The sequence below is a fragment of the Rattus norvegicus genome, chromosome 5 (genome assembly GCF_021556685.1).
Source record: "Rattus norvegicus strain SHRSP/BbbUtx chromosome 5, alternate assembly SHRSP_T2T, whole genome shotgun sequence".
Taxonomy (NCBI): domain Eukaryota; kingdom Metazoa; phylum Chordata; class Mammalia; order Rodentia; family Muridae; genus Rattus; species Rattus norvegicus.
This window is the reverse complement of record NC_141538.1, coordinates 160977814-161003665: the sequence shown is the minus strand read 5'-3', so window position 1 is coordinate 161003665 and position 25852 is coordinate 160977814. Positions and strand designations below refer to the sequence as shown.

General features: G+C 45.7%; 1 protein-coding gene and 1 long non-coding RNA gene across 20 annotated transcripts in view; one reads left to right on the top strand and one right to left on the bottom strand.

The window, feature by feature from the left end:
- Positions 1-25852, top strand: part of Kazn (kazrin, periplakin interacting protein) — a 988882-nt gene that overhangs the window by 374913 nt on the left and 588117 nt on the right. The gene's annotated exons all lie outside the window — the stretch shown is intronic.
- On the bottom strand, positions 1806-10631 carry LOC134479046 (uncharacterized). Of its 19 annotated transcripts, none has more exons than XR_015620518.1 (7): positions 10424-10631; positions 9768-9868; positions 8859-9025; positions 7898-8080; positions 6923-7031; positions 4916-5655; positions 1806-4188 (listed from the first exon to the last, which is right to left on the bottom strand). It is a non-coding gene; the product is annotated as an uncharacterized LOC134479046 (long non-coding RNA). The 19 variants fall into 19 exon arrangements; XR_015620525.1 differs by lacking the exon at positions 8859-9025 and adding an exon at positions 9065-9149 and having other exon boundaries at positions 4916-5005; positions 10424-10619; XR_015620526.1 differs by lacking the exon at positions 8859-9025 and having other exon boundaries at positions 4916-5005.

The window sequence follows — 25852 nt, the reverse complement described above, 5'->3', positions numbered from 1 at the left end:
TGTTCAACGCGACCTAAAATTGCTGCTACTTGAGCACAGTGTGAGCACTCCCCACAATTCCCAGCTCGCTTAAGAATCCACCCGAAAGTCTGACCAGCTCTATGTTCTTCAAAACTTATAGTAGTATTTCTGAGTAAGCACCACAGACCAGTTACTCAAATTCACACTCATCTTCCCCAGACTTTGAGCATTGCCTGACTTGTTTGGTCCATTAGAAAGTTCTAGTCCTGTGAACTAGAAAGTTCACAGAATATTCAGCATTGTGGCTTGGGATATTTTCTCTAAATCTCTGACCACACCATCCATTCTTCCGCTACCTTGCTGGATGGTTTCTTTGAATTCTCTTTGCTTTTTATTCCTAAGGTACCCAAAGGTGGTGAGGGGGCCATCTGTGCCTACTCTGTAGGTCGATGAAACCATCTCGTGGCTTTCAAAACCATCCTTGTAAAAGGCCATGAAACCGGAAATGGACTACAAGAAGGAAAAACCACTCTCAATGGTAGTAACAAATCCAGCAGGAGAAGTATGTGACATAAGAGGAGGGGTTAGTAAACACCGTCAGGAGGGGACAGAGGAGCAGGGCAGGGCAGAGCAGCCTGGTAAGAGCCATGTGTGAAAATGCTATAATGAAACCTATGACTTCACACATCGATTTAAATAAATGATTAAGACACCTCATCCGGGGAGACAGCTCTACAGGTTGCACAAACATGAAGTTCTGAGGTCAGATCCTCAGCACCGACAGAAAAGCTGGGCATGGTAGTGTATGCTGTCAGTCCGACACTGTGGGTACATGCATGAGGGCTGGATCCCTGGAACTCACTGATGTGCCAGCATAGCTGAATCTAGGCTCAGTGAGAGATCCTGCCTCAAAAGACAAGGTGGAGGGTAACTGGGAAGACATTCTTTAACCTTGGTTTTCGGCACACACACACACACACACACACACACACACACACACACACACACCCCTCTTCATTAGTAACTTCTGTCTCCCTATTTCAAGTCAGACTTTCTGCTGAGAATGCCAGATACTTAGGTCAAACAGTCGATCTGACGTCTCCCTTTGGGCTCTCGTTGTCACCTCAAAGTTCAAGTTCACACTAAAGTCTTGGTTTATCTCTCAGATCTGCCTTTGGGAATCATGACCACCTCCTCCACCAGCACTACACATCCACGGTAGATAATTGAATCTTCCTTTCTTGTTTGCTGGAGGTATGCACCCGAAGCAATCCTTGATGTGTCTCCCAGTTTCCCACATCACCAAAGAAGCCATTTGGAAATTTTATCAGCTCTGTGTTTTTCAGAATACACCAAGTAAGGGATACCTTGTGAGAACTGCATTGTGGAAACATCAGAGTGCACCAATCTGAATGACGGCAGGCCAGCTGCTCCTCTTGGCTCAGTGGGAAGGCCTGTCCTTACTGGTACTACATGGCGACATATTGAACCCTTTAGGCACTGAAATCCAATAGTGTTTGTGTCCCTAATCAGACAACAGAAGACCAAAAAATAGGGCATAAAAGAGAGAAGGTCTTCCCTCAACATTGCATGCTTATACATATGGGATGCGTAAGGTTAGAGGGTGTTCTTGATACCAGCAAACAAGTACTGAGGGAGTGTGGAGGCTTGTGTCATGGCTGTGTGGCTCAGTGGACTCCACACACCCTCAGAACCAAGGCTGCACTCATTTAATTTGAAAAAGTAAAAGCAAGCAAGCAAGGAAACAAACAAAAGCCTTTTTCAATGTCACCGCTCCAGAGGCAGTGGGACCCCGGAGAACAGAGTCAATAAATGAGGCTGACTAAAGTCTCATGCTTTATTCAGATCCTCGGAAAATTTATACACGGAGGGTTAAGAGAGGTTAAGGGTTAAGTAAAGCTCTCATGAGTCCAAGCTGCATAGAATCCCAAGGACAGGCTGCACGTGGCAAAACCATGGCTTTTCCATGGAGGCATAGAGAGGCCAGTTTAAACATCTAATTGAATAACAACGGCAAACCATAATGATTAATCTGAAGTAAACTCGCTGCTGTCTGTCACACCCGGGAGGAGAACAGAAGCATGCTCCAAGAACAGTTCTGTGTTTTGAAGAAACCGAGGCCACAGGACTCTTGTCGTGTGTTCTCACAAGCCCTCAGGATTCCCCACACGTGACTTCATTCCTGGACTGTGCCATGATACTTCAAGAGTGAATTAATTTTAGTTTACTATAATAGTCACTGTGCCTATTTCTAAGTTGCTGTAACTCATTTTTGGTTTATGGTGTGTGTGTGTGTGTGTGTGTGTGTGTGTGTGTGTGTGTGTGTGTACAAGCTTATGCATTCCACTGTGCACATACGAAAGTCAGAGGACACTGTGCAGGAATGAGTCCTCTGTTCCCATAATGTGGGTCCTGGGGAACTCAAATCATTACACTTGTTGATCAGTGTGCCTTCACCCGCAGGTCTACTCGTTGGTTTGCTTTCTTTCCTTACACCCCATTTGTAAGCCTTCTTACTTCTACCTTTTGAAATGTAATTAATTTTGAGAATTTCATACATGAGTACTATATTTGCATCATTTCCACCCCTTCCTCTCTCCCTGGCTCTCTCTCACATTCATGAACTGTACTTTAATTATTTAACACACACACACACACACACACATACACACACACACACATACACACACACACACTTGTGTATATATAAACATGGTCTGCAGTTCATTTGGTATTGCATATATATGTGTATATATGTATATATGCATATATATCCATCATATATCCATGTATCTATATATCCACATATCCACATATTCATATATCCACTCATTCTTACATACATACATGTATACATACCTATTCACACACATACATACATATATCCATATATCCACATATATCCATTATATATCCATCATATATTCATCATACATCTATGCATCCACATATCCATATATGTATATATCCATACAAACATACATGTATACATACACACATATATTCAATAAATACATGTGTATATGTATAAATACATGCATGCATACCTATATACAGATATATATATACACATACGCATATATACATACATTATATACATACATATATGTGTATACACACACATGTTTAGGGCTGACCACATTGGATTAGATAACCTATTAGAGTGTTTGTCCCTGGAGAATTCTAATTCTCCCTATTTTATTAGCCACTAATTCCTTCAGCTCCTCATACTGAGATGCAGCCTTGTGAGACTTTCCCCCATCTATACTGGTGTGCAACTGGTATAGTCATTGTGCAGATCTTGTTTAGGTAACCATATTTTTTAAGATTTCATGGCTACAATTTCTTTGTCATGACTAGAAGACATTATCTCACAGCAGACACTCTGGTTCTCTGGCTTTTATGATCTTTCTATTCCCCCTCCTCTGATGTCCACTAAGCTTCAGGTAAAATGGCTGCGTTGTAGATAACATCAGTTGGTCAAGTGTTCTCTGCATTTGGACAGGATGTAGATGGCAGGTACTCAGCACCTAACACTGTCAAGGGAGTCGAAGTCTCAACTTTAGGGTTCAGTTCAGCTGCTTCCTCAAGGTTCTTGATAATGTAGAGAAACTTTTGCCACCCAACCCTAATACTTCCACAAACCCTGATGTCACTCACGGAGTTTATACACCATGACTGAGCAGCAAAACTCCCTTCAGCATTTCCTTTGGCAAACACCAGGTCTTCATAACTGAAAGCTTCTCCTCCTCCTTAAGTTCTGCAAAGGGGAGCCGCATCACACGGTGCTGAGACCACACTTGCAGCAAATGTGCCTCGCTTTTCTTCTAGTCTGTTTGCAGTCCTCCTAGTTCCACATGCGGGCTGCTCACACTATGCACGACAGGCAGATGCAACTCTCAGCAGACACTCGCCACTTTACGGAAATACCCACCTGGAGCTAAACAACAAAGACTCTACGGCTGAAAGAAGCCACAGATAGCAGGACACACACAGGTTGGACAGATGAAGTCAGAGGACAGAGAACGTTCCAGGGAGGCGGTACTGAGAGGCTGTCGTAGCTTCCTTTCCTGTTGCTGTGACATGATACCCTGACAAAAGCAACATAAAGGAGGAGGGTTTATCGGATTCACGACTTTAGGTCACTGTCCATCGCTGTGGGAATGTCAAGATGGCAGGAACTTGATGCAGCTGGTCACATCCCATCTACAGTCAAGAGCAGAGGACAATGAATTAATATGAGCATGCCAGCGTTTGGCTCCCTTCCTCCACTCCCCTCAGTTTAGCATCTTCTGCGCAGGGAATGGTACCACCCACAATGGGCGGGGCTTCTCCGTAGGCCAACCCACCACCCACAATGAGCGGAGCTTCCCCCATAGGCCAACCCACTACCCACAATGGGCGGGGCTTCTCCTATAGGCCAACCCACTACTCACAATGGGCAGGGCTTCTCCCATAGGCCAACCCACCATCCACAATGGGCGGGGCTTCCCCATAGGCCAACCCACCACCCACAATGGGCGGGGCTTCTCCCATAGGCCAACCCACTACCCACAATGGGCAAGGCTTCCCCCATAGGCCAACCCAATCTAGACAGTCTGTTATTGAGACTCTCTTTCCAGATGTTTCTGGACTGTATCAAGTTGACAATTAAGATCAACTGCCACATATAATTAATAAAGTTTGATTTTTAACTGAACTGTAAATTCATTAACCATAAAAATGCCTCTTTTTCCTACTTCTTAAGTGGTTTCATTGCCAAGCATGGGGTTGTATATACCTGCAGTCTAAACACTTGAGAATTTGAGGCAGGAGGATTCCTGTACCTAGGAAATGAGGACCACTTGAGCAAGACAGGAAGACCTCTTCTCAAAACCAAAGCAAGACACCATTTTTGTTATAGACTATGACACAAGCACATGAATTCGCTTACCAGAAGCAGAGCCATCAGTGGACTATCTTCTGTCTCCAAACTCGTCCCACTGAAGGTCCTCAGGGGCAGAGACTCATGTGGAGTTGTCATCTTGTGTAGAAAGAGTGGAAAAGCAACATCATTGATACGTAGTAAAGTGTGGGATCCTTTGATGAGAGGATGGATGTCCCAGAAAAGGAGAAAGTGGAACAGTATGTGCCCAGGCTGGTTAGAGGGATCTGCTTGTCTCTGTCCTCCAATGCTGGGGATTACACGCTAAGGTGGCCATCTCCAGATGTTTTATTTGGTTGCTAGGGATTTGAACTCAGGTCCTTTTGCTTTCACAGCAAGCCCTGATACCCACTGAGCCACCTCCCAGACCCTGCTGGATAGTTTATATATGGTTTATATATACCCATGCAATGTATTTAACATTGTCAAGATTTGAAGTTGAGTCTAGCTACAAGAAAATAGCCTGTGAAATCCCTAAAATTCTTCTCCTGGATCACTGTTTTGCCCTTCCAGCTGAGAAGTTTATGCTAATCACAGTTTATGGCTGTCACTCTTGACTGTGTGCCCAGAGTCATTTCCCCCGTCTTTGCTTGTAGAAGGGATTTTATCCAAGTTCTTAGGGCAGTATGGAGCTTGTCTGAGGTCGCACATTGATGACAGTGGAAGAAAAACCAGATGACCAGATGGGCTGCTTCTAGGGCAGGCTCCTCAGAAATAAAAAGGGAGGAGGGCAGTTCACAGAAGATAAACTACAAAGGGCAAAAGGATACAAAGAATAATGTTCAACCCATTCCCATCCGTACCTCCGCACCCCCACCCCAACCATCAGAGAAATGCAGATCAAAGCTCCATGGAGGTTATGTCTTCCTCCACAGGGATTCTGTCTTCCTTCATTCAGAATGGAATGCCAGTCATTAGGAAGAAACAATGATGGATGGTGGTGTGGGTCGGGGATAGGAGGAGGAAACTTTCCTCACTGCTGGTGGGGCTGTCAATATGGAAGGAGGGAGGGGAGGGGGAGGGGGGGAGAGGGAGAGGGAGGGAAGGAGAGAGAGAGAGGGAGAGGGAGGGAAGGAGAGAGGGAGAGGGAGAGGGAGAGGGAGAGGGAGAGATCTACTCTATAACCCAGCTATATTGGTATTTGGTATTATCCAAAGACTTCTAAATTACATATCAGAAATCCTTAAATGTATGGATAAAAAGAGATTCGTTAAAACAGTGAGTTGTCTCATAGCTAGCAAGATAGCTCAGTGGGAAAGAGCACTTACACGCAAGTGTAAGGACCTGAGTTTGAAGCCAAGCATCTGTAGAAAGCCTGGTGTGGCTGTGTACATGCCTATAACTCAAGCAGTGTGCATGCGAACACACACACACACACACACACACACACACACACACACACACACACAGTTATTTAGATCAACAAGCATCAAGCCATAAAGCCGTGTTTCAATATAAGTCTAAAGAGAGGACAAGAACACTGTCCGTACTTAAAGGCTGTCAGGCAGAAAGAGTTCTCTTTTGTGCTAGGCTGGCCTTTTCCAGGTACAATGAGGCGTACACACATGACATCGGTCAAGAGGCTTCATCCAATATATGACTTGGAATGTAATATCACACATAAATACCCTTGCTAAACATTGAATATGAACTGTCCCCCATTGGCTTATGTGACAATGACATAATTCTAGATGGTGGTGCTATTTTGACTGTTTGGGGAGGTATCACAAACTTCAAGAAGTGAGGCCTAACTAGACCTAAGTTGATCACTCTGGATGTGTCTTTGAGACTACATCTTGCCTTGATCTCTCCCTATATATCTCTGCTTCCCAGTCACCATGATATCACTACAGGAAGATGCCTCTTTTCACATTTCCCTAGATAACCACAGCAGACTTGGCTCTTCTGCTCTAGAGAGAGAAGAACACTGGGGCACATTAGAGCAAGGAGCTGAAGTTTGATTTTATCAGGTCAGAAAATAAACAAGCAAAACAATGTCTGAGGATTAGTAAAGACCTAGTGAAATGCCACAGTCCTCCTCCCTTTGGTGTTTAGGTTTATAGGATGTGGTCTATCAATTCTCTTCCCTTGGTCCAGCCCCAGCATATCCAAGGTGGTCCCATTCCTGGAACAGATGGAGAATGTATTAGAAACTATAATTGTTAACTTGACATAATCAAAAAGCACTTGGAAAGAGAGTCTCAGTGAGGAATTATCTAGATCGAGTCAGCCTGTGGACATGTCTGTGAGGGATTCTCTTAATTGCTAATTGATGTCAGAAGACCCAGCCCACGGTGGGCAGCACCATTCCCTAGGCTGGGGAGCTACACAGTCTGAGTTATGAGAAAGCTGACTGGGAACAAGATGAACATGTTTATTCTGTTTTTGCTCTTGGCTGTGGATATGATGTGACTAGCTACTTGGTTCCTGTCTCGAATTCCCCAAACTGACGGACTGTAATCTGGAATTGTAAACCAAGTAAAGCCTTTCTGCCCAAATCTACTTTCTGCCAAGGTATTTTATTGCAACAATAGAATGGAGCTATAACTGAAGGCACCCTGTCTCATAATTTCAGTTTGCTCTAATTAAATGTGGTAGATGAAGAGCTGTGAATGAATGTAAGATACCTATAAAGTTGTGATGTTTACTGAGGGGGAAGAGCTGTGGTATCTTTCTGAGGCTCCTGGAATGGAGGTGGGGCTCTTTGGCAGCTGACTAGAACCCGTTTTCCAGAATCCTGTCCTTCCCATTATATCCCTGATTACTGCAAGCCGTATTATTTGTCTGGGAATAGAGTTGTAAAGTGCTTGCCTCACAAGCATGAAGACCCGAGTTCCATCCCTACCACCCCCACAAAAGGCAGGTGTGGTGTGCGTGTCTCTAACTCCAGCAACAGGAAGGTGGACCCCGAGTAATCTGGGGCCCAGCTGGCCAGCCAGCCTGATCAAATTTTGTGAGTCCCAGATCCCAGTGAGACCATGCAAACCTCACCATTTAAATCCTACCGTGTGCTTTAACCCTGATATTCCGAGTTGTTCTGTGACGCCATGTCATCCACCATCGCAGTGGCAAAAGTGATCATCTGTCCTTGTATTGGTTAATTTTCCGTGCTCTGGCAAAACATCACGACCAAAAGCAACTCGTGGAATGAAGGGTCCGTTTGGGTTTACAGCTCTGGAAGGATAAGAGTCATCATGGTGGGGAGGAAGGGCAGGCACGAGAGCAGAAACAAGGAGCGGAGAGGTCACATCTTCCAACTTCCAGAGTGAAGCCTTGGAGTGAACTAGAAGTGGGTGTGGCTAAAACGCTAGAAAGCCCGCTCCCAGTGACGTCCTTCCTCCAGCAAGGCCACAGTTCCTAAATCTCCCTGAACAGTGCCACCCACTGGGGACCAAGTGTGCAAATACCCTAAACCATAGGGAACAATTTTCATTCTAAACACCACGATCCCTAAGAAGTTTCTTTCAGATGTGCATCGCGCCAAGGAGAAATTGACTAACATTAACCCCATTGTGGGACAAAAGAGGCCCGCACAACCTGAGGAACAGACCTAGAGCAAGAGGTTGAGACATGTCCAAACCATGAAAAAAGCTCGTTTTGAGACCAGCGGGACCAAGCATCGATCCCTCCCTGTTCTGGTTCCTGCATGCTCTGGTGTGCATAGATTTTGCAAACTCCAGGTCCACCACTGCTAAGGTAATCAGGTAGTTTGGTGGCCAAATTATAGGCTTAACTTCCTCTTTCCCTGTAAGGACATATGCCCGGCTAGCACTTGGAATTCCTCTTTATGCAAATGAAGTGTTCCCAGCACTCAGCCCCAGCCAATAATATACACTTATCCCCAAACCCCCTACCCACTCCCCAAGGTTTATATGGCCCTTGTTACACCCCCCCAAAGGAAAGCTGTTTCACTGGAAACCCCCAGAGAAGGCTGTTTCTACCCAGCACTCACACCAACTGAGATCCTGAGAACCCACCCGGACGGACAAGCTTCATTTCTTCCGTTCTGCCTGGCGCTCAATGGTCCCTAGATATGTGGAGAGCAGGAGTCGAACCAGCCAGCACCACATAGAAACCCATGAAATAACATTGGACCAAATATCTGGGCATCCGATGGCCCTGTCAAGTCATAATGGAGTCAACATAAGAAAAACATACCTTTTGTCAGAAAGTGTGGTTTTTATTCTCTTCTTCTGAGTTTTCCTCTGACCTTAAGTTCTTGTCGTAATTGCCAAAGCTCCACCTGGTATGAAATGGGAGGGCTCCCAAGACACTTCCCCACCTCATGCTGTTCGTCTACACAGCGATCCCACGGCCTTCCCTGTAGAGTTCCTTTGCTCTGGTTGACTGGGGAATTTTCCTTCTATTAGACACATGCTTTGGAAGTTGCTGGCTCACTGGAAGCCGTCTCTCATTTATTTTCAGGTCCCTTGGGCCCTATAGCAATGCTTTGCTTCTAGCAGATACTCAGAAACTATTTGCGAGCTGAGATACAGAGCTATATATTTCTTTCTAGAAGATTACACAACCAGGTTTGGTTAATCTCCAGATCACGGAAAATGTTCAAGTAGGTTTCTATTCCTCTTTAGTCACGAGTGTCAGTTGGTGGAGGTGCGAGACCAGGGGTGCCAATGGGAGTCAGATGATGTGGGTTCAGGCCCTGACATCAACAGATGTGGAGTGACCTCATTGCATTCTTCCAAGCCTCCCTGAGGCTCAGAGTCTTTATCTCTTATAAAGGGGAAAAAAATGTGCGCATCTCGGTGCCAAGTCTGCATTGCTTCACAGACACCGCTGTGGGTGGTCTGATCCGGTTTTATGTAAGTTGTGGGTGACAGAGCACAAGGCACCTGCTTCTTACCTCTAGCCATGAAGGTTTCCCTGCATCCTGCAGTGGCTCTCGGGACTGTCTGAGACACGGTGGGAGAAGCCAGTCCTGCCGTTCGTTCTGGAGTTGCCGATCTGTGAAAGAAAATGTTTCCTTTTTTTCCCCTTTATGCACTTGATAGCTTTTACTTGTTTTGAAATGAAAGTGAAACACTTGCGGCTGGGAGAGGGAGGGAAGACAAAGCACAGAACAGCAGGGAGGGGAGAGGCTGGGAACAGGCTGGATAGGTAAATGCTGGTGCCCACCCACGAGGACAAGAGTTCCATCCCATTTGAACAGCCAGGCATCAAGGCATGTGCCTGCAACCTTAGCACTAGGAAGATGGAGGTGGTCGTCACCGGGAGTCAGTTTGATCTAATCTGTGAGCCCCAGCTACTAGAGAGAGACTTTGTCTCAAATACAAGGTGGGCAATGTCTGAGAAATGATACCCAAGGTTGACCTCCAGTCTCCGTGTTTACATATATACCCACACATGTACACTTACTATGCATGTATACGTGCACGCACACACACACACACACATACACACACACACACACACACACACACATCAGGTAAACTATGCTACTTTTATTTCTGAATGGGATCTGTGTTCTTTTTTCCTTCTCAAAGATGGACTTTCACGTACTCATCTGTAAAGTGGAGATTAATGGTGAACATCTCATGACGGGTGTTTGTATCATCAGACATGACGTCTACCTGCACATGACCCTGTTAGAGCACAGGCAGAGTGGCCCTCTTGTGTCGTATATGACATCATGCTGTTCGTTGTCCTGAGCTCCACGGTGGCTCTCAACACAGAGTTCCTACACACTCCTATGGCCCTGGCTGATTTCATATCCGCCTGAGACCACGTGGCCTTTCTGCCTCCACGTCTCCACTTCCTGCCTTCTTCCTCCGCAGCCACATATACCTCTGTGCTGCTCTCACAACACACAGGGATGTCCCTGCCTGGACCTAGACCTGGACGGCTCCTTCCCGAATGCATCACCCCTCAGTTATCTACACCCTCAGCCACCCGCACAGTTGAACCCTCCGCTGAGGAAGCTCCTTACTCAGTGTCCCATCTCCAGCGGGCCCCTCCCAGCTGTTCACGTGGACACTTAGCCTAGCTACTTCCCCAGCTCGCACTCCTCTCCTAGCCCCACCTTTCGCTCCGCAGCACCCACCACTTCCTGCCTTCTGCATACGGGGCTCACTTCTAACACCTGGCGTTGCTTCCTCCTCAGCATGGAGTATCGGAAGGAGACAGATGGCTCTTTTCTATTCTGCGCACTAGCAGATCCCCGAGCCTGCAAGAGCCTGAACAAAGCAGACCCTTAATAAATGAATGCACTCACACAGACGAACACACACACACACACACACACACACACACACACACACACACACACACAGAGTGAAGGTAGGAGGATGCAGGAAAAAAATTAAGCTGGGAAAGGAAACAGGTTCCCTGGAAACAAGGAGAAGAGTAGGTCAGGAGTAGAGGGGAGAAGGCCACCAGAGGGGAGGTGCAGAGGGCTGTCCTAGCTGGATGGACTTTTCATTAGCTCTTATTTATTACATGCCTTGGTATGTATGTATCTGGAACAGTCGACCTTCCACCCAGTCCAGTCTTTGGGTATAAGGCTCCCAGAACATGGGGGCCAGGATAGGGAAAAAGAAAAACCAGAAAGGTTCAGTCCATTTCTTTGGGCTCTTTGGGGCAATTTATGGAGAATTGGCATTCATAAATGAGGATGGCGGTCACTTAAAATGGATTACAGGAGCAGGTGAGAACTCTCCCTTGGCTACAAGCTCCTGCAGAGAAGCCATCCACTGAAGACACCGCTGTAAGTTCTCTGCTCGGTTTCCTAAGGTGACCCCAGGCTTCTGTCCCCCAGGACAGAATCTCTGTGAATCTTTGTGTATTGCGTTTGAACCCTCAGGCTGGTTAATGAGCTGCCCTCTGCACGGTTATTTAGGCCTTGACAGCCACACCTTTGAGAAGCGTGCGGTGTTTTCATGGACTGTGATGAGAACCACACACTGAACCTTGCTCGGACATAGTTTGGAAACAAATAAAATTTTCCTATTTTTTTAAAAATCTCTCTTTCAATTAATTCCTCTGCTAATTAGTTTTAGTTTTAATTGATTTTAAGACCCATTTTGAGGCACTTAACGGTGGCAGGCAGCCTCTTTGCTTCTATCTCCTTCAGCAAACAATTCAGCAGCAATTAAAAACACATTACGACGCTTTCATGGACGAGATGGGGCCGCCATTTTGTTCTGTAAAAGTCGAGAACCGAAACCACGGATGGCTCTGTGACTCTAGAAGTTTCTTCTTCCTCTTGGGAGATGACAGAGCCAGAGCCAAAGTCTATCTATCTGGATTTATCTACCGTTATTTTTGTTATGTGCTTGTGTGTGTGTGTGTGTGTGTGTGTGTGTGTGTGTACTTGCGCATGTGTGTATAGAGGCTAGCCATCACTCTCTGCCTTATTTTTAAATGACCATGGGGAGATAGCTCAGTGGGTAAAGTGGTTGGTTGCTGTGCAAGTTTGAGGACCCGAGTTTGAATCCCCAGAGCCCACATAAAGCCAGATGTGGTAGCTCATATCTGTTGCCCCATTATCAGTGGTAACTGGTAAAATGGCGGCTCCAGTCAAGGACAAAGTTTTGCTGTGCTCTGTGACTCTTGGTAGAGTTGACTATAGTCACTAACTAGTCATGGTTTTGAGTAAGGCGTTTGCATGCTCCGAATCCTTCTGAAACCTCTCAGATCCCCTGGAACTGCGGTTACAGATGGTCGTGAGTTGCCACATGGGTACTGAGAATCAAGCCACGGTCTATTGGAAGAACAGACAGTACTTTTAACAACTCGGCTGTATCTGAACCATCCCATTCGGTTTTAAACCTGTCCCCTGTCAGTTCCCAGATGACTGTTGCATGGTGACAATTGCCCCAGTAGGACGGCTGTGCTTAACTGGGCCACCCAGCATAGCTCTGGCAGCTCAATTCAGGAGACACATAGAATCTGTTTTTAAAGGACAAACACTCAGGCCAACCAGGACCTGGCCCCCTTTCTCCTGGGAGTGGCTTCTGTGTCCTGAGTTGTCAAGATCCCAGCAGCTCCTCCGTGCTTCCAAGCAGGTTTGTCTCTGTTCTCATCCGGTGTCCCTGGGACACCAACCCCAGCACTGTGTCCTCTCACCGGCAGTCTGAAAGCACCAGGGACCTGGAAAGATCGCCTTCCCTTTGGAAAATTACAAGCAATGAAGAGTGGCTCAATGTGGCAAGTGTGGAAGGAGGCAGAGGCAAGAGGGTTGCTGAGATTTCAAGGGTGGAAACTCCTGTCTCGATCAAATGAATGGTCATAATTAATAAATCAAACAGTAATCAGAATTAAAGTCCCGATTATTAAAAGTTAGAGAACATGAAAGGACACTGGCTTGGGGAGGCCGCAGGATGGCCCCCGAGTGAAGGGCACCCTGAGCAAACCAGCAGGAGTTGCTTAGCCCTCAGATAACTCTCTCATCTCATTCCAGACCCTTCCCAGTACCTGAGTCCTAGACCCTATGTTAGATATCAGAGACCCAGAGACATTTTGCAGGGGTCACTATATCTTGCAAAGGTTTTAGAATTAACTGCTAGAAACTTGAGTAAAGTTGGCTCTGATTTCTCAGTCCTCTTTACCCATGTGTTCTTCGAAGTGAAAAGTAGGAATATATTAATAAATAGATATCCCTACAGATATCACATCCTATACAAATAAATGAATAAATGTAATTAAAAACAAGCAGCACCTGAACACTCAATGGCATGGTTGCTAGGGAAGGGCCTTGAGGTTTCTTGCACACGCGTGGTGAGTTCTTCCATTTTGCAGCCTTGGCTTTCTAGGTTGAGGCTTCAGCTGTTTGCCAGGCCTCAGCCATCTGGGTACATCCCACAGGCTTGTAGCTGTGCGTTCGACCTGCAACAGCTTTGGCTCCGGAGGGGATGTGTATAGATAGGTCTGTGAGTGCACGTGGTCCATCGATGCCTGTGATGTGTGGATTCTGTGGGACATGGATGTCTGTGGTCTTGTGAATGCTATGGTCTATGGGCGCCTGTGGTCCATGATGTCCACGATACATGGATGTCTGGAATCTGTAGATGCCCGTGGTAATGTGTAATGAGGCAGCAGAATATTTTCCACATTGGGAAGAGAGAGGGGGTATTGAACATTAGTAGGGAAAAAATATTAAAGTCCTATACATTCTTTGGCCCCAGATGACTGAAGAGCTATCAAGAGATCCCCAGAGTAGAGTAGAATAAGGATTTCCCCAAGTCAAGCTACAAAAAGGCCTCCTGCTTTGGAGTTTGTGATACAGCAGAACTGGATTCCGCCCCCTTCCTCTGAGCTCCTCAGAAAGCGCCGCTGTTACCCCTTTCTTTCATGACTAATAAATTCACACTCCGGAGTGCTTACACAGCACTTTCCACACATTCTGACCAGACTGGTTTATTTGCCTAATTGTCCAACCCATAACATATACAGCAACTGTTTCTACATTCTTGGTCACTGAGAGAAACAAAGGAAGCCTAAAAGACACTTCCACTTCCAGCCTCGTGACGCATGCGCACAGTTGTCATCAGACGGCAGGACACGCGTGTGACATCACAGTCAAACAGGGACTCATGGGTGTGCTTGGCCAGAAAAATTTCAGTTGTCTGTTCTCTAAAAATAGCAGTACCTATAATCCCTGCACTTGGGGGTTAACAGCAAAAGGATCAGGGGTCAACGCTACCATTGGTTAGATATTGAGTTCAAGGCCAGCCTTGGCTACATAGTTAGCTCAAAGCCATCTATTGAGTTTGAGGCCCACCTGAGCTATATGACACCCCATTTTAAAACAACACATAAATAAAAACTAAAGCCAAAAGGTGCATGGAAATTTTCCAGACATGCAAAGTGTGCTTAAAACTTAGTGAAAATCTTTCAGTAAGTAAGATCCACTGTGTTGATAGACCAAAGGAAAATATGACATGGTTACTTAGCAGGATGGAGAAGAGCATTTGGCAAACAGTACTAATTCATGATTTCTTTAAAAAATGATAATAGAAAGACTTCTCAATTTGTCAGCGTGTGAAAACTCAGTGGCTGTCATGTGTCAGCTGAAACATTGTACGTTCTCTCTGTGAGCCTGCAGGCAAGTCTGCTTGTGTTACCACCCTGAGTCCCATCCAGTGCAGAGAAGACAGGAGATGGACGAGGAAGATGGTCCAGTGGGTAGGTCACTGGCCGTGCAAGTACCAGGATCTGAGATCAAATCCTCAGCACCTAAGTAAAAAGGTGGGTAGCCTGGAGCTTGCTGGATTCAGTAAGAGACCCTGTCTCAAGGAAAGAGATAGGGAAGGATACCTGACACCCTCCCCTGGTGGCCTCTGCATGGGTGCTCACGTGTGCGCATGCGTGAACAGACACACACACACACACACACACACACACACACACACACACACACACACACTGGAATGAGGGGAATAAAATAAAGATATAACAACAGTGGTTCTCAACATTCCTAATGCTGCAACCCTCTAACACAGTTCCGCATGTTGTGGTGACCCCCAACCATAAAATTATTTTCATGGGGTTGGGGATTTAGCTCAGTAGTAGAGCGCTTGCCTAGCAAGCGCAAGGCCCTGGGTTCGGTCCCCAGCTCCGAAAAAAAGAAAAAAATTATTTTCTTTGCTACTATTGTGAATTATACTGTAAACATCTGTGTTTTCTGATGGTCTTAGGTGACCTTTGCGAAAGGCTTGTTCAACTGCAAAAGGATTGCACAGTTTAAGAACTGCTGCAAAGATTCTACCCACACCTGTGTTAGACAAGAAGGTGAATTATCAGCCGCACAACCACAAAGCCAGTGTAGAAAACTCTGTTTCTCTTCATGAACAACTGGAAACCACACAAAGAACGCCACTTAAGATGGCGCCCCTACACATACGACATTTCGGGAGGAGGGCCGTTTTAAGTAGATGTCAAGATCTTTCATTGAAAAGCTGAAGAAAGCTGACAACAGAAATCAGAGAATTGAGTCAGAGTGAAGCGGCATCCCAGGGTTTGGACTGGTTGCATGGTATTATTCAGGGCTCGCATCTCTTCGAGTCGATCCTATAGATTTTACCCTAAACAAAAAGCCTAGGCATCTCTTTACCAGGATATAAATCAGCTGGTCTCAAAATGTCATTGAAAATGCCAGTTGTATAGATTGCAAAAATAACATTTAATAGAACAGGATTGGACTGGGTCCTTTCTCTGACTTAAAAATGTGCTCTGAGGTTATTATAGCTATGGGCGTGTTGCTGTGAGAGAACAAGAGGGTCTGGAAATATGGAAGACAGGAGTGCTAAGCAGTCCAGGGAGAAATACAAAGAATTTTTGACAAGTCATAGAATCTGTGGATAATCGGACCTTTGTCTCTACCTCACGCAAAAGCTAATTTTGGAAGAACTGTACACAAAGTGTGAACGCCGCAGGCCACAGAAGCTTTAAAAGAAAATGCAGGGACCTATTTTCCTGTCCTCGAATTGGGCAAAGACTTCTTAAATAACAGGAAGCAAGAAAAATTAGATAAAACAATTGATAGGTCAAGGTTAACATTAAAAATCTTTAGATTTTCATTAAGAAAATGAAAGGGGTTTAGCATGTAGATCAACCAGTGTAGCATAGATGAGGCCCTGGGCTCCACCCTCAACACTTCAACTAGGTGTGGGTATGACATGTCCGAAAGCCCAGCACTGGGGATGTGCGGCAGGAGGATCATAAGTTCAAGGTCATCTTCAGCCACATAGCAAGTTTGAAGCCAGCCTGGGCCATATGTGACCCTGTCTCAAATCATATACACTATACATATCACATAAATATACATACAAATCATAAACATACAGATATGCACCAAATATATATATACATATATACATATATACATATATGTGTATTTATGTGTGTACACATATATGTATACACATACATACATACATATTAAGCAACAAGTTAACAGAAAAACATGCAATATGTACGACCAACAAAATACCCCCATCTAGAACATGAAAAGACCTTCTATAATTCAACAACAGAAAAACAACTCAAGAAAAAAATGACCAAATCACTTGAGTGACATTAATTAATCAGCTCAGAAGAGGTGATCTATAAATAATCAATACCAATAGGAGATGCATGGATGATCAATATGAATGCTGTCATGGGCTTGGAATAAGGCCTAAGAGTACAGCCCTTGCCAAGCATATGAAAAGTCCTGGGTCCATCTCCAGTACCATAAAAAACAAACGAAAGCCCCTGACCATGAGAGGCTATGCATGCCTATTCCGATATCCAAAGCTGAAGATTAAGGATGGGGCCAGCAAGATGGCTCAGCAGGCAAGGGGCTCGCAACCAAGCTAGACCACCTGAGTTCTGAGTGCCATCCCTGGAACCCTACACAGGAAGGAAAGAACTGACTCCCACAAGTTGTCTTCTGACCCCCACATATGTGGCATGCATGGCCTACAGAAAATGAATAACCATGATACGGTATTGTTTTAAAAAGATAGACATTGAGAAAGGCCTGCAGTCCAACAACTGGATTACCTGGCTAGAGTGTAAAATGATATATTGAAGGTTTAAAATAGGACCATCCTTAAAATGGTAAATGTATATTAACCCTACCATCTTCTGGGTATAACTTCCAAAAAAGAAATTTTGTGTGTGTGTGTGTGTGTGAGAGAGAGAGAGAGAGAGAGAGAGAGAGAGAGAGAGAGAGAGAGAGAGAGAGAGAGACAGACACAGACACAGACACAGACACAGACACAGACACAGACACAGACACAACACAGACACAGAAAGACAGAGAGGCAGAGAGAAGTTACTATTCAAGAAGGATGAATGATAGCTACTTGATTGACGACAGAACCAAACATTAACAGCCCTGCTCTTCTCCAATAAGACAAAGAATGAGTGAACTACAGTCTATCCATACACTGGAATATTATGGAGAAAGAAATCAAATAACCACTAACGTATGGGACAAAAGCAAGTCTCAAAAATGTGCTGATAAATGTCACCAAACATGGATGGACTGTCCCATTCCACCTCCAGGAAATGTGCCAACAGTCCCAATTCATCTAAAGTTCTGAATCTCAGAACAGAAGTACTCTGTGTCTGCATTTATCAAAACCAGTTTCTGGTCAGAACTGATCAAACCATGCTTAGGACCTCTGGACCATATTGAGTGCAGTTCATGCCTAAAAGGTGTTCGTCCTGTGAATAGTCTGAAATTACAAAGATGGTGTCTGTTTCGAATGGCAAACTTTGGCACGTATGAGCACAAGAGAAGAAAAAGATTTCCCAGCTTGAGGCCTTCACAGTGGGGAGAGATCAGCAAAGCCAAAATGGCAGAAAGAAAAGGCTCCCTAGCCAGAGACTCCACGGCCCCACTCAGAGCCTGCCCCAGTGCCCGTGTGGTGCTGTGAACTATTGCTGCCGAATCATACACTACAATTTTCTTTCTCAGAGCGGCTCATATTTATCATTCTGTGTGTCTCACTCGGCCAGATGCTCTAGCAGGGTTCGAGAGAGGGGTGCAGGTGTTCAGGCTTCAGACCAGCTCCCAGGGTCATGTGGTTGGCAACGCTCAGTCCTTGGGCGTTCCTGGCCTCAAGGGCTCAGTTGCAGCTGATGAGTGCGGGCTAACCTCTGAGCCCACCATGCAGGCTTCTGCGTTAAGACATTCACAACCCGACAATTGTGTTTCCGAGACACAACAAAAGGGGTGTCCTCCAGAGGAACCAAACTTTCCTTCGAAGGGGAGAAAAATATGATTGATTCTGGGGCTAAAGATGATTGACAAATGGTCTAGGGACATAGGATTAGGTCACCCCAGATTCCACTTTCCACCAGGGCAGCAGTTTCATGACACTTTTTAAGTAACCAAACAAAGTGGCTCACACGTCAAGACATTTGAAAAAAAAAATAAGTAGAAACATCATCAGCTAGGCAGTTACAGCAAATTGGGGACACCAGGTATAGGTGTCAAGTGCTGTCTGATGGCATTGTTGGCTTTGCAGTTGCTAGAAACTAGGGGGTCTCTAAGTTAATATATACCAAAGTGGGGTTTCGTCTTTGGTTTTGTTTTGTTGTTTTTGTTTGTTTTTGACTGTCACAGGGATGTTAGGTCGGGCCAGGAAGTAGGCCAGGGATGGCTGTGAAGGGAGCTGAGGGTGCATAAAATAAATTGTAATTAGACTCTGGACCTGCAACATTCTAACCTCTCTACAATCCGTGAGGTTCTAAGGTTACTCAGGTTTGTATAAGGTTCGATGGGAGAAGTTTCTCTCCTGGAACTTCGTAGGGATTTATTGCCAGAAGTCAGGCCAACCCAAGGCTTTCTCAGAGGACCTGATGAAAGGACAAAAGGAATATTAGTATTGTGTCCTTGTCCAGGAGCAGACTTGGCAAGGTCTAGTCTGGGTCTGGGGTTAGTGTCTTGGAGAAGTCAACGCTGTTGTTTCTGGGGATCTAACTCTTTCCCCTGGACTCTCTCCAAGGCAGTTGTGTCTGAAGTGTTTCATGCTCTCTTTGCCAACATCGACTTAGCTCTCTGCCGTCCTTCACCATTTCCCATTGCAAACAGTATACAAGATATGCCATGCTTATTAAATGTGATTGGTATAAATCCATTAGTTTATGCAAGGTCTCTGGATCTCAACTATTACTGTGTCTCCTTCTCATTCTCTTTACTGATAAATCCCCAGGTCTCCTCACTTGACCTCTCATTGTTCAGGACCCCCTATTCCTGTCCGTTTGGATCAACTTATTGCAAGGTGAATCTGTGCTCTTACATAATGTAACCACACAAGTATCAGTCCAATGCGTTAACTATAATCTGTTAATTAGGAACAAGCCACAGCGCTAGCCCACACCAATGGATGGGGACCACCCCTAGTGCCTGAATGCAGCAGGTAGGAGTACTGGGTGATCTGACTGTCACAGCCCAAGTGGCAAGATGCCTCAGTTGCTCCACATCTGCTACATTCCAGCAACTGTTTAACACTCCCTACCCATTCTTTAACGCTGGGGCTTTTTAATTGGTAAATAGTAATTGGTAGTAACAATAAAGGCAGCACTGGATACAACGTGATTATTTGATACCTGTATCGGGGCTGTCCCAATCTCATCACGATACTAAGGTTTCCCTCAGACCTCCTAAGCATGGCTTTAGGTGGCTCTTGATGCTTTCTATTTGGAAATGTGGTTCACCATTGCTAACTGGGATAGCCTTGCTGCTGTACAATACAGAAATGGCACACGTTGCCTGTTGCTTGTAACTGTGTCTGTGGGGCTTCTATTGTGTTACTATTTGATCCAAATTGAAACAATTCCTCCTGGAAAGTTCCAGGCTTTCCAAGAACTCCTCTTCCAAGGTATAAAAACCTTAAGCCGTCCTGGGAGGTGGGGGGAGGAGACTCCGGCTGGATTGTCATAAGCTGAGTATCTTGCTCCAGGTTTGTAGCTTTCCTGAGTCCTTACCCATGCTGCAGTGCGCTTTCCAGTGACTCGGAGGGCTCTGAGTCACTCATGTTCCTATAGATAAATCCATCGCCCATGATCCTGTAAGCCACCCAATAGACTCACATGATTCACCAAATTAGACGGGGGGGGGGGGGGGGGATTATTTCTTTAGTCTGACATTAGTGCCCTGTCTGGAGCAAAAGGATACTTGTTCACAACTTTGCAGGAAAAGACACACATTAGTCAGTTGTCCCCACCCCCCCACCCTCCACCTCCCTGCTGCCAATTCTAATTCCCACCTCACCCATAAGCTTGGTAGCCACCATTTTCTTATTTCTATGCAGCCAATGCTTTTTGACTCTAATTTTGAGTCAGGTAAAGATCAGTTCTCCAATTGGTTCAGTTTCCTGCAGGTAGAAACCAGCAGGTTTAGATTCATATCGGGCTTGTTTGATGCCAAAGAGAACTTCTGTGTCTTTTGCCACCTAGCTGGCAGGTCTTCTAACATTTTGTGTGTGTGTGTGTGAGACGGGCTCTAATGTAGACTAGATTGAGAAACACTGGATTTAAAAATATACATCCGAGAGGCTGGAGAGATGGCTCTGTTGGTAAGATATTTGCTGGGTACTCATGTGGTCCTGAGTTTGATTTCAGCACCCAAGGAAAAGCTTGCTTCGATGCCACATCCTTGCAATCCCAGAGCTGGGGAGGCAGAGGCATGAGTGAGGATCCTTGAGGCTCCCTAACCAGCCAGTTTAACTGAGTTGGTGAGCTCCAGGCCAGTAAGAGAAACTGTCTCCAAAAAGTAAAGAGTTCTCTGTGAGTTCAAGGCCAGCCTGCTTGACATCATAAGATCCTGTCTCAAAAAAAAACAAAGCCAATTAAACAAACAAAACAAGAACAAAAACCAAAAAAAAACAAACACCAACAAGAGGCAAGAAAAGAGAGACCATCTGAGGAATGACTCCTAGGATTGGTCTCTTAGCTCCTCATACATGCAAGCATTTGTCATACATGCGGACTTGCCATGCATGTGCACACATACACAAAACATACTTTCTTGAGTAATTTAAATGAAGATTTCATCCAACAAGCTGCAGAATTGTCTCGGGCAGCCGTTAAACCTTAAGACGAGGATATCCTTCTTACGCCACATCGCTAATAACAATGCCTCAGATTTTTGCATCGTCTAGCAGATCTCTCCACGGAGACGAATAGCCCTACCTGGAGGCCATGGTTATTATTGTTAGTTCATAAGGGAGCCGTGGCTTAAAATGTAAATTGCTCAGCAATAAACCAAATGCAGTGACATAATAATAAAAAGGCACATCGATTCCCTCAGAAATACACATCTGTTCGGTTGAGCCGCCTGCCAGTCCAGCACAGCTGTTCCCGTTTAAAAACGAGAGATCTAAACATAATCCCTTACAGTGGAAAGTTGGGTAAGAACACAGTCGTGAAGTCTGGAAGTGGTTTGGCAATTAAGGGTGGTTTATTTTGTGTATGATTCCTGCACAGCCCCCTGACCATGCAGATGGAAAGTTAGTAGTTGCCCAGCTCCCTAGAGGCATCCCTGTCCATGCAGTGTTGGCATGTCAGACCTTGCTGGGGCCATGCAGGGACTGCTGGACATTAGATGCTCGCTCCTCCCTCTGAATTCAGGAACATGGACAACTGCCAAGGCACACACGTGCTTGCTGGACTGGAAGCTTTCAGCCTGCTGGTCCTATGTCATTTCTCTCTGGGATTCACAACAAAAAGACCTGAGCAGGAGCCAGGGAGCTGGCTCAGTGGGAAAATGAGTCCAGATCCCCAGAACTGGTGGGAAAGCCAGGTATAGTGGCATGTGCCTGCTGTCCTAGTACTAGAGAGGACGAGATCCCAGGGGCTCACTGGCCAATTAGCCTAGCTGAATCAGTGAGTTCCAGGTTCAGTGAAAGATCTTGTCGATAGATAGATAGATAGATAGATAGATAGATAGATAGATAGATAGATAGACAGATAGACAGACAGACAGATGATACATACATACATACATACATACATACATACATACATACATACGTACGTACATACATACATAGAAAGATAGATAGATAGATAGATAGATAGATAGATAGATAGATAGATAGATAGATAGATGATAGATAGAGTGGAGGGCCAGGACAGATGGCTCAGTGGTTAGAAGCACCCACATATAATGGCTCACAACCACCCCTAACTTCAGTTTCAGGGGATGCGATGCCCTCTTCTGGCCTTTGTAGGTTTTGCTTGTACATAGTGTATATATATATCTCTACAGGCAAAAGAGTCACAAAGTAATGTCTTGAAAAAGTGAGATGGAGAATGATTGAGGCAAATGCTTCCACATGGACATATACATTCAGGAAACACACACACACACACACACACACGCACACGCACACGCACACGCACACACGCACACCACTACATTGTTTTACAGGTTTAAAAGAAACAAAGAAAGAAACCCAGGCTGAATCAGAAGCAATGTCACTTGTCCTTGGCGTCCACGTAAACCAATAGAAGTTGGACCCTGCAGGGACTTGGTGCAAAGTCTCTTGATATCCAATTGTATAGCAGGACACTGGTGCGTGTTGGGGATGGGGAATACCACGGTGGTATTCCCTTCTTATTTGAACTAGTCTGTAAGTGCTTCTTCCTCTCGGTTCTTCGAGGATCCTTCTGTTTGAGTCTGTCTGACCTTCAACTCTGCTCCATCCTCCAGGGTGAACCAGGCCATGGAAAAGTATGAGGAAGGCAAGAGACAGTGGTGTGGTAAGCACCCAGGCATAAGGCGAGGTCTTGCTTTTTCTTTGCTCCATGATCCTCAGTTATGGATTCAGACACACACACACCCAAAGTCATGTTCTGACTTAGTTACTTCTCCTGCTCCTTGTCTGATGTCCAGTGGAAGCAACTGAAGGGAGGAGGGTTTCTTTAGACTCACCTATTGGGGAGCACAGTCCATCATGGTGGGGAAGGCATGGCAGCAGGAATGTGAGGCAGCCGCATCTGCATCTGCAGTCAGGAAGCGGAGAGAGATGGATGCTGGTGCTCAGCTTGTTTTCTCCTTTCTCTTCAGTCCAGGACCCCAGCCTAGGGGATGGTGCCGCCAACAGTCAGCACTCACCCCAGCTAACCTCATCCAGAAACTCCCTCACGGTCATGATCTGAAGCTGGTTTTATAGCTCTTGTCAATTTTGCAACCAGTATCAACTGCCATTCCATCAGCAATGGGAGGTGTAGCAAGCACCAATTCCTAGCACTGCACGTGCCGATGCACGGGGAGGTCAGAGAATAGCCTCGGGTGTGGTCTTTCAGGAGTAGACTACTCTTCATTCTCTCACCTTCCTCAGAACTTCTCCATGAGGCTGTGCTGCATGACCTGTAGGCTCTGGAGATCTACCTGTGTCCACTTCCCCAGTGCTGAGATTACAGGTATGTGGTGCTGAGCCTGGCATTATCACATGGACTCTAGGGCCGAAACTTAAATCCTCATGCCTGTGAGCAGGCATGCTTCCTACTGATCCCTCCGCCCTGTCCTGTATGAGATGTTTTTAGTATAGCAAGAAGTTCCACCAGTTCACAACCCCATATGCTCCCAAAGAGCTCCTTTTAAAGGGGGATTAGAGAGATGGCTCAGTGGTAAGGAGCACTTGATGCTCTTCCAGAGGAACTGAGTTCAGTTCCCAGCAACCACGTCAGGTGGCTCACAACCATCCATAACTCTCGTGACAAGGGGTCCCGCACCTCTGTCCTCTGCAGGCCTCTTCACTTACGTGGGTGTACATCTCACACGACCGGATGCACAGTGTAGTTTTGGTCCCCATCTCATTTCTATCCCCTTCCCTTTGAGTTCGTATTTCAGTGGTTCCTGTGGAGCAGGGGCTTCTGGGATGGAATATACCATCCGACTTATGTTTGCTTCCCACCACTTTCTGGAGGTGGAATGTATTTCACCCCCAGATGTTTCTCTGCCTCACAGCCCCAGAAAAAAAAAGCCAGAGACACACATATCTAGACCCAAGTGTAGCATCCTCAAGCTGTTCCTCTGAGCAAAGGCTCTGTGTGAGCACTGACTAGGACTGGGTGATCTGCCACTGTGGTCCAGGTGGCAGAGCTATGGAAAACTGAGTGTTGCTTCTTTAATTTCCTCCTCAGCACCCGAGTCATTAACTTCAGCAGCTACCCAAGTGCTCCTGTGACTGTATTTATCTTAAAGGGGGTGCATGGCTTACAGTTTAAAAGGTAGACTCCCAAAAGGAGAACCCTGTAGAGAGAAATCCACTCAGCTACCCTAGAAGGGTCCTTGTAACACTTTCCAGAACTGTGAGTACACACTGCACATGAAGAATGATACAGAGAAGAGAGGTTTAGGATGTGTGCTGGCTAGTTTCATGTCAACTTGACAAGCTAGAGTTATCAAAGGAGGGAAACTCAATTGAGAAAAATGGACTCCAAAAGACCCCGCTGAAAGGCTCTTTCTTAATTAGTGATTGATACGGGAGGGCCCCAGCCCATTGTGGGTGGTGCCATCACTGGGCTGGTGGTCATAGGTCCTATAAGAAAGCAGGTTAAGCAAGCCATGGAGAGCAAGCCAGGAACAAGCCACGAAGCAGCACCCCTCCATGGCCTCTGCATCAGCTCCCGCCTCCAGGTTCCAACCCGGTTTGAGTTTCTGTCTTACTTCCTTCAACGATGAACAGTGGTTTAGAAGTCTAAGCCAAATAACCCCACCCCCAACTTGCTTTTGGTCCAGGTCCATCACAGCAATGCTAACCCGAACGAGGACAGAAGCCGACAAGGATTTGACACCCATCTCAGAGGAGAAAGTGGTTGATCCACAAGCATGAGGAACTGGATTTAGATCTCCAGAACCCACAGAAAAGCTAGGCTTGGTGGCACGTTCCCCCAATACTACGATGAAGGAAGAGACAGAGGAGCTCTGGGGCTCATTAAACAGCTAGGCTAGTCAAAGGGCTTCAAGCCCCTGTCTCCAAATACAAGGTGGAGAGCAACAGAAGAAGCAAGCTAACGTCAACCTCCACGGGAACTCACACATGCATACCTATGTGTACATCACACACAATAAAAAATTAATAAGTAAATCAATAAAAGAAGGAGGCTGGAAAGATGGCCCCAGGGCTAAGTGTGCTTACAGAGGACTCGGCTCTGTTCTCAGTACTCACACAGAGGCTCATGACCACTTGTAACTCCAGCTCCAGGGGACCTAACACCCTTCGTTGGCCTCCTCTGACCCAGGCATGCATGTGGTACACACACACACCTTCAATCAAACACTCTCACAAACATAAAATAAAAATAAATATTCTGATAAATAGAGGAAAGAAACCAACGTAGAAAGAATAGGGAGAAGGAAAAAAAATGGGTTGACTTTGTCCCAAGGTCAAGCTGTGTTCTAAATTTCGAACTGCCTGTGACGATGGACGCCTTCACAGTCTCCGCTCTCATGGATCCTAAGACACTGACTACATCTTAATCCCA